This window comes from Schistocerca serialis, chromosome 2, assembly GCF_023864345.2.
Source record: "Schistocerca serialis cubense isolate TAMUIC-IGC-003099 chromosome 2, iqSchSeri2.2, whole genome shotgun sequence".
In the NCBI taxonomy this organism is placed as follows: Eukaryota; Metazoa; Arthropoda; class Insecta; order Orthoptera; family Acrididae; genus Schistocerca; species Schistocerca serialis.
The window spans coordinates 796,003,351-796,012,492 of NC_064639.1; positions in this window are offsets into that span (position 1 = coordinate 796,003,351).

Genomic DNA, 9,142 nt, shown 5'->3' on the forward strand with positions numbered 1-9,142 from the left:
GTACACAGTGCCCCCTCTGTAGCTTGCAGTACGGTGGCTGGTCTAATACAGACGCAGAGGTGTGGGTTGGCGATCCTGTGTGTGGGGGGGTCCGCTTTTCGCATTTTGTTACGCTGCTCGACCTCCTACTCGTCGCACACTCGTATTTCAACAGAGTGACACTTGAAGAGCCAACTTTACGGTTCATTTTCGGGATCGCAGCAACTGGGTAACCTTCCTCTGGATGCTGTAGCGGTAGATTCACATATATCACGAGAGATCAATGCGTACCCACGCTTCGTTCCAGAACGGGATCCCCAAATCAGGTCTGAGAGCAAGCCACTTGTAAGGCAGTGCTATAAAGCACTGATAGCGCTGAAAGCAAGTAGTTTACCAGAAGCAAGTCTGATTGCCACACGAGAAGCTATTGGAGGGCATTCTCTCTATTAAGCAAACAGTCTGGGGCTATGTAGGCGTACAGAGACTACATAACCACAGAGTCTGTTAATATTCGTACTGATAAATGTTGCGTGTTCGAGGAATACGAGATATCATTTAGGGATAAAACGATTTCCACGGGTGACTGCTATCTTCGACAGTTCTCTCTTCGGTAAACGGAAAGAAAGGCACCATAGTTGTCGAAGAACTTCCATTAGCCGCAATCTAGCTTCCGCATTGTAACTGCGTTTCACGGCGGCGAGCGCGCGGCTTACGCACTCTATCGACTTAATCTAATAAGAGAGCCGCAGCGCTCACAAAGCGGCTGCCGGCGCCAGGCTATCTGGCTGATTTACTGCCCGGAATGCCTCGCCGTTGTCGCCCTCTCGACAGTGGCGCCTCTAGCGGGAGGTCGCACAGTGGCGCCCAGCATCTAGCGCCTTTCACTCGCCTACGCTCTCTTCTCTGCACTGGCGTATTTAGTTGGACGCATGTGGACTGCACTGATGTGACAGAAGTCATGGAATAGCGATATGCACATATACAGACGACGATAGTACTGCTTACACGAGGTATAAAAGGGCGGTGCATTGGCCCAGCTGTCGTCTGTATTCCAGTGATTCATCTGAAAATGTTTCCGACGTCATTACGGCCGCACAACGGGGATTAACAGACTTTGAACGCGGGATAGTAGTTACAGCTAGACGCATGGGACATTCAGTTTCGGAAATCGTTACGGAATTCAACATATCGAGATCCACAGAGCCAAGAGTGTGCCGAGAATACCGATTTTCAGACATTACCTCTCAACACGGAGAACGGCCTTCACTTATGGACCTAGAGCAGCGGTGTTTGCGTAGAGTTGTCAGTGCTAACAGACAAGCAACACTGCGTGAAATAACCGTAGAAATCAATTAGGGAAGAACGAAGAGCGCATCCGTCAGGACAAAGCGTCGAAATTTGGCGTTAATGGGCTATGGCAGCAGACGACCGACTCTAGGCCCTGTGTTACAGCACAACATCTCCTGCGCTCGTTACCGTACCGGTTGGACTCTAGACGACTGGAAAACCGTAGCCTGGTTAGATGAGTCCCAATTTCAGTTGGTGAGAGCTCATGATAGGGTTAGAGAGTGGCGCAGACCCCACAAATCTATGAACCCAAGTTGACAACGCACTGTGCAAGCTGTTGGTGGCTCCATAATGGCGAGGGCTGTATTTACATGGAACAGACTGGGTCTTCTGGAGGTTCGGCTACTCTGAGACCATTTGCAGTTGTTCGTGGACGTCAAATTCCCTAAGTACTATGAAATACAATACTGGCCTTTGAAATTGCTACACCAAGAAGAAATGCAGTTGATAAACGGGTATTCATTGGACAAATATATTATACTAGAACTGACATGTGATTACATTTTCATGCAGTTTAGGTGCATAGATCCTGATAAGTCAATATCCAGAACAACCACCTCTGGCCATAATAACGGCCTTGATACGCCTAGGCATTGAGTCAAACAGAGCTTGGATGGCGTGTACGGGTACACCTACCCATGCAGCTTCAACACCATACCACAGTTCATCAAGAGTAGTGACTGGCGTATTGTGACGAGCCAGTTGCTTGGCCACCATTGACCACAAGTTTCCAATTGGTGAGAGATCTGGAGAATGTGCTGGCCAGGACAGCAGTCGAACATTTTCTGTACCCAGAAAGGCCCGTACAGGACCTGCAACATGCGGTCGTGCATGATACTGCTGGAATGTAGGGTTTCGCAGGGATCGAATGAAGGGTAGAGCCACGGGTCGTAACACATCTGAAATGTAGCGTCCAGTGTTCAAAGTGCCGTTAATGATAACAAGAGGTGACCGAGACGTGTAACCAATGCCAACCCCATACCATCATGACGGGTTATACGCCAGTATGACGATGACGAATACACGCTTCCAATGTGCGTTCACCGCGATGTCGCCAAACACGGATGCGACCATCATGATGCTGTAAACAGAACCTGGATTCATCCGAAAAAATAACGTTTTGCCATTCGTGCAACCAGGTTCGTCTTTGAGTACACCATCGCAGGCGCTCCTGTCTGTGATGCAGCGTCAATGGTAACCGCAGCCATGGTCTCCGAGCTGATAGTCCATGCTGCTGCAAACGTCGTCGAACTGTTCGTGCAGATGGTTGTTGCCTTGCAAACGTCCCCATCTGTTGACTCAGGGATCGAGACGTGGCTGCACGATCCGTCACAACCATGCGGATAAGATGCCTGTCATCTCGACTGCTAGTGATACGAGGCCGTTGGGATGCAGCACGGCGTTCCGTATTACCCTCCTGAACCCACCGATTCCATATTCTGCTAACAGTAATGGGATCTCGACCAACGCGAGCAGCAATGTCGCGATGCGATAAATCGCAATCGCGATAGGCTACAATCGGACCTTTATCAAAGTCGGAAACCTGATGGTACGCACTTCTCCTCCTTACACGAGGGATCAGAACAACGTTTTACCATGCAACGACGGTCAACTGGTGTTTGTGTATGAGAAATCGTTTGGAAACTTTCCTCATGTCAGCACGTTGTAGGTGTCAGGTGTCGCCACCGGCGCCAGCCTTGTGCGAATGCTCTGAAAAGCTAATCATTTGCATATCATTGCATCTTCTTCCTGTCGGTTAAATTTCGCGTCTGCAGCACGTCATCTTCGTGGTGTAGCAATTTTAATGGCCGGTAGTGTACGTATGGACGACAGTGCGCCGTGTCACCGGGCCACAACTGTTCGTGACTTCTTTGAAGAACATTGTGGGCAGTTCGAGTGAATGAATGATTTGGTCCCCCAGATCGTCCGACATGAATTGCATCGAACAATTATGAGACATAATCGAGAGGTCAGTTTGTGCACAAAATTCTGTACTGGGAACAATTTCGCATTGTTGGACAGCTATAGAGGCAGCATGGCTCAATATTTCTGTAGTGGCCTCCAGCGGCTTGTTGAGTCCTTGCCACATCCATCTGCTGCACTATGCTGGGCAAAAGGCGACCTGACAAGATACTTGGAGGTACCCATGATTTTTTTCACTTCAGTGTACATTGTGAAAATCTGAAACTTCCCACCGTCCACACGTGGAGACGCCTTAGTGGTTGTGGCATCCAGTCCCTTACAACGGAAGGGTGCTTAATTACACTGTTGGAAAAAATGCAACATGATAGCCAATTCAGACCAAAAGAACCACATGTGTCACAGAAAAGTTGGGGGCGGCCACGAATTCGACTCGCAAGCCTTGTCCTGGCAGGAGTGCCATTGAGCTCAGCGTTGGTGCACATTTGTGCGAGGAAGAGGAAGAGTGGCAAACTGCGAACGCACCGCACTTGGACGGCAGTTCAGTCGTAGTGCACACGACTTCGTTTTATATTTCACGTTTCGCAAACAACATAGATCACAAATGAAACAAATTTTAAGTATTATTTAATTACTTTTTGCACGCTAAAGACATAATATAATTTTTATTTGCTACAAACTGTCGGCACACGGACAGACGCACGCAATTTCACAAATTCTCGCACTCAGTATGCTATGTCATCGTGTGTTATTTAGTTTCATAATCTAGCAACAGCTTTTCACGCAAATATGTTGATACAAATATTTTAGCGCTTTTGCAATCTCATTACGGAGACGTGGAAACTCTACCTGAGAAGAGCAACATAAACGTTCTAGACAGTTTCAACGCAAAACGACTTTTCACTAAAATGGGAATTACCTTTAGACGAATCATTTACATCGGCATTTGCACAGGGGCCCTATAAACTGAAACAGCAAACGTTCTCGAGAAGAGATGTAAGATTAGCAGTGTCCTCATAATGTTTAGGAAACTACCGCAGCAATTCTTTCAACACCACGATGAATTGTGCAAACCATACGCTTTCTTTGACGCCAGTGAGCTTAGGGAACTGGACTGTGTTTGTCAGTGTGTGTCTCTTCTACAATGCGATTTTCTTTCTAAATACATACCCATCAAATCAGAAAGAAGTTTCTCACCTTGCAAGTCTTACTGTGGGAAGTGTGCAGTCAAGTCCACTTAAAATGCGAGGTCTGCATTCCATTACTCATGTTCTAATTTTTGTTCGAGTTTTAAATCGAAAAATCGTTCCAGGCTTGCCCCTTGACTTAAGCAAGGTATTTTTCAGTAATGTATAAAGACACCATACTCCTCGTTCAGTTCCATCGAGAATTGTTGGAACTGGCAGTGGAAAAGTGTGCGCGACTCCAGAAATTTTACTGTTCATACCACCTATTTGTTCATGAGTTGCAAGTCTGCAAATTTAGCACAAAGTGCTTCTTGATGTACAGAACAATGAATCCCATCTGTCGAGTATTGTATTTTTATGCTCTTTCATTGTCAACTAAATCAAATTCTTCCTGCATGTTATCGTAACGTCGTTTCAAAATAACTTTGCAATATCAGTTGCTTATGTGACTGGAAAATATATATTGAGAATTCTGATCCCTTCATCTGTCATTCCCATTTACTTTCGAAGGCTTGTGACGATAGATCATTAGTCTGCCTCTTTTTATGCAAAACAGCCACTGGAGCAGTGAACGTTCTTCATACGACCAACAAATAGCGAAGAGGAAAATTCTGTCACCACGATTCTACCGAACTGAAGAGAGTTGTGCCGACCGAAAGATGCATCATCACAATAGTGAATGAAATGTCGAGCTGTAATGACTACTTCACGGCAGGAACGAGCAAAGCCAAAACAGGCTGAACCTTCTCTCGCACGTTGGCCGTGTGTGTGAAACATGCATACGACTAGAAAACTGCGGAATTACATCCATCGATATATTGTCTCAGGTATCCTGCACGTTTTGCTGCAATTCAGTAATGGTTCTTGCAGGTTCTGGGGAACGAGTAAGCTGACCATCATATCCATTGAGTGAGCAATTGGCGAGAGACCCGGTGCTGTTACTGGCCAGGGCAGTTGTACACCATGAAGGCCGCGTTGCGTTGCAGCAGCCGTATGTGAAAGTGCATTGTCTTGCGGAAAAACAGCACGTCGCGTCCCTGTCTACGAAATGGCTGGTGACCTCCACATCATGAAGCCTGGGGGAGGGGGAGGGTGGAGGCAGAGGGCGCGGGGGTGGTAGGGGGGGAGGGAGTTATGTGTTGTGGACAAATACCCTCCGGAAGAGTCCGCTCACCATGTCTGCTCGGCGCATATGTACATTGATCTCTCTCATACAGACAAAACCTACTCTCATCAGTGAAGACAACTCAACGCTATTGCATTCTCCAGTCGACTTTTTCACGACACCAGAGTACCTTTGCCTGACGGAGTCATGGTGTCAATGTTATCCAGGTCAGAGATACACGTCAACGTAATCCTGGTGCGTGCAGACGGTTCCCAATGGTTCTTGGTGGCACCGCGCATGTATCATCATCATCATCATCATCATCATCATCATCATCATCATCATCATCATCTTGGACAGTTTCCAGCCTCTGGCCGGGTCTGTATGGAACATAGGCCTCTCCAGCGTCTTCTGTCTTGCCACCATCTCTCCGTCTTCACCTTGGTCCAGTCTTCTCCTTTCTTCTGGACGCATTCCCCTACTCCTTTCAGCCATCTGTCTCTCGGTCGTGTCTTCCAGTTTCATCTCGTCTATCCTCCTGGGTATCCTCTTCACCTCCATTCTCTTAACATGTCCATACCATCTCAGCCTTGATTTCTCTATCTCCTCCTGTTGTGGTTCCACCTTCATTAACTCTCTGACCCTATCATTTCTTAACCTGTCTATCTTTGTCACTCCAATACTGTTTCCCAACAATTTCATCTCACTAGCTTGTACTCTGCTTTTCTCTCTTCCTTTCATAACCCAGGTTTCTGACGCATATGTCAGGATCGGTAGATAGTATGACTGGTATACAACCTTTTTATTGATTTGGGGTACCTCCTTGATCCACATCAGTCTTCTCACACTGGCAGATGTAACGTGTGTCCGAATTTCTTCCCTGGATAATATTCAGTCGACGACTGCTGTTTGCACAATTCACCGATCTTGCCGGTCGACTATAGAACACTTATGTCCAGAACCCGGCCTACATGTATGGGAATGTTCGACAGACCACTGCTGAAAGTAGCAACACATTACAAATACATTGGGCCCAGCATGTGCGGCAATCCATCGATACGTCTATCCAGCTTCATGCTGTCCCACAATGCAACCTCATCGAATTGGCTGAAGTTGTTCAACAAGACTATGTACTCGTTGGCAGGCCATGGTTGTACCCAAAGATGTTTGTTGCAGGCACTGTTCACCTCTGAACTCAGCGCAGTTACTGCCTGCAGAGTCAAGACAGAGGATGCACAGACAGGCCTTCTGACAGCCATCTAGTCCCCGATGACCGTCACATATACTGAGACAAAACATTATGACCACGAGCTCAATAACTTGTCAATCTTTAGAACGAAATACACCACTGATTCTGCGTCTCAGGGATCCCACAGTTTGCTGGTCGGTTTGTGGAGATATATGGCATTAGATGTCTACGCACAGATTATCTAATTCGCGTAAATAACGGGACGCCGATTTGGGTATGCGATGATGGCACCCGATAGCGAGCCAGATAGGTTCCATAGGATTTACATCAGACGAATTTGGTCGCCGAGACATCAACGTGATTTCACTATAATGCTCCTCAAACCACTGTAGCACGCTTCTGACTCCGAGACACGGACAACTATACTGCTGAAAGATGACATTGTTGTCGAAGAAGACGTCAAGCATGAAGGGATGCTTATAGTTCGCAGCTGTTGGCGTGTTTTCGAATACTGCCAAAGATCCCATGCAAGCGCAGGAGAATGTCTCCCATAGCATAATACTGCTCCCACCAGCCTGCGTCCGTGGTGCACTGCACGTTTCGAAGCGGCGTTCACTTCGGTGACGGCCTTTGTGGAGACGACCATAGAACTAGTGAAGCAAAAATTTGATTCACCCCAAGAGTCGACACGTTTCCATTGATCGACAGCCTAATCCCGATGGTTCCGTGCCCATTGCAGTCGTAACTGACGATGTAATTGGGTCAACACGTGAACACGTATGGCTGGTCTGCTGCAGGCCTCCATGTTCAACAATGTATGATGAAGGATGTGCTACGAAACACTTGTGCGTGCACCAGCACTGTGTTCTTTGGCAGAGATGCCACAGATCACCATTTATCCTACTTTACGGAGCAGTAAAGCCACTGAAGAGTCATGGACGTCCAATCCATTTACCGTCTAGTGGCAGTTTCACTGTCCTCCTACCTCTTTCCGTACATGCTCACAACAGTAGGACGTGAACATTCGACCAGCTTCGCCGTTTTCCAGAGACCCCTCCATTGGCTCTACGTAATAATAATACGCTCTTTGTCAGAGTCGCTTATCTCGATGGATTTCCCCATTTGCAGCCCATATCTTCGCTAGGATGATTCCCCGCCCGTGTCTGCTGCGCTTACATACTGTTGTTACCGCGTCACGTGACCTCAATGCCACCAGGCGGCATACGACGTCACGGTGGGCAGCGGTCATAATGTTTTGGCTCATTAGTATGTGGGCCACTAACACTACAACCCCTTAGTACACACATAATATACCGTGGTGCCAGTGAACACAGCTCTTGAGGGACTGAATTTCTTTTCCCAGCAGTGTATTTGACTGATAATAGTTCCAGTCACGGATTACAAGCTAGCATCAGTAATCAGGATGTAGCGCGTTAATATCAATTCCTCCCGACCTTCTGGCGCCACCGATGTTTGCCTAGACGCAGAACTACCGGATGGTGCTGGCGAATCAGTTGTAATATCATCCAGACAAGTAGTTTGAGAAAATCACAAGATGACGAAAATAGGTGAAGAAGAGAGCCGTCGCATTCAAATTGGCATGCAAGAGAGCCAGTGCGGAAGGGGACTTTTTTTCGTGGGAGTCGCCTTCGTGGAAACACCGCAACATGACCAACGTAAGGACCAGTTCGTCTTTCCACCTATCTGGTCAAAAGCTACTGGAATGGTCAATGCCCCCTCCCCCCCTTTTCCTATAAGGGTGACTACGTGAACCATTTTACTGTGTTTCTAATAAGAGGTCATTATAGAAGGAGCACAAGCTCGGCTTAGGAAGAAACATCCCGGCTTTCGCCGTAAGCTATTTACGGAAACCACGGAAAAACCTAAAACCGGATGACACGACGGGCACTTGAACTCCAGTCCTCCCGAAGACGAATCCAGGGCCTTACCACTGCACCACCCGTCTCAGTACAGAGAGAGCATGAAACTCAGTACAGCCAGATGAACAACAAGTCATTTCTAGCTCATTATCTTGCCTGTAAAGCTTTTACGGCTCTGTACTTCAGTACTGCAATAATAACGTGAAACAAGAGTAGCTATTCGTGTCCAGGAATTCGCGTTCTGTCTAGCAAACATCTCATCTTGCGACATGACTTTCACCATCTCGTGGCGTCGTTTGTGCTGTAATTGTGCAGTGACTACCTAGTTGCTCAAGCCGCTGGAGCGTTTTCGAACATGAAGTACGGCAACTGGTTTTACTAGGTCTTTTGCTACGATATCTGCCGTTATTGCTAGCGGAACACAGGTATGAAATGTTGTGGCCGTAATATGTGCCCTTGCAACCCGACAAGACAAAACATTTGCCGGGCAGTTGCCGTCGTGAGCAAAGTATGCCGGTCGATTTACAAACACTTG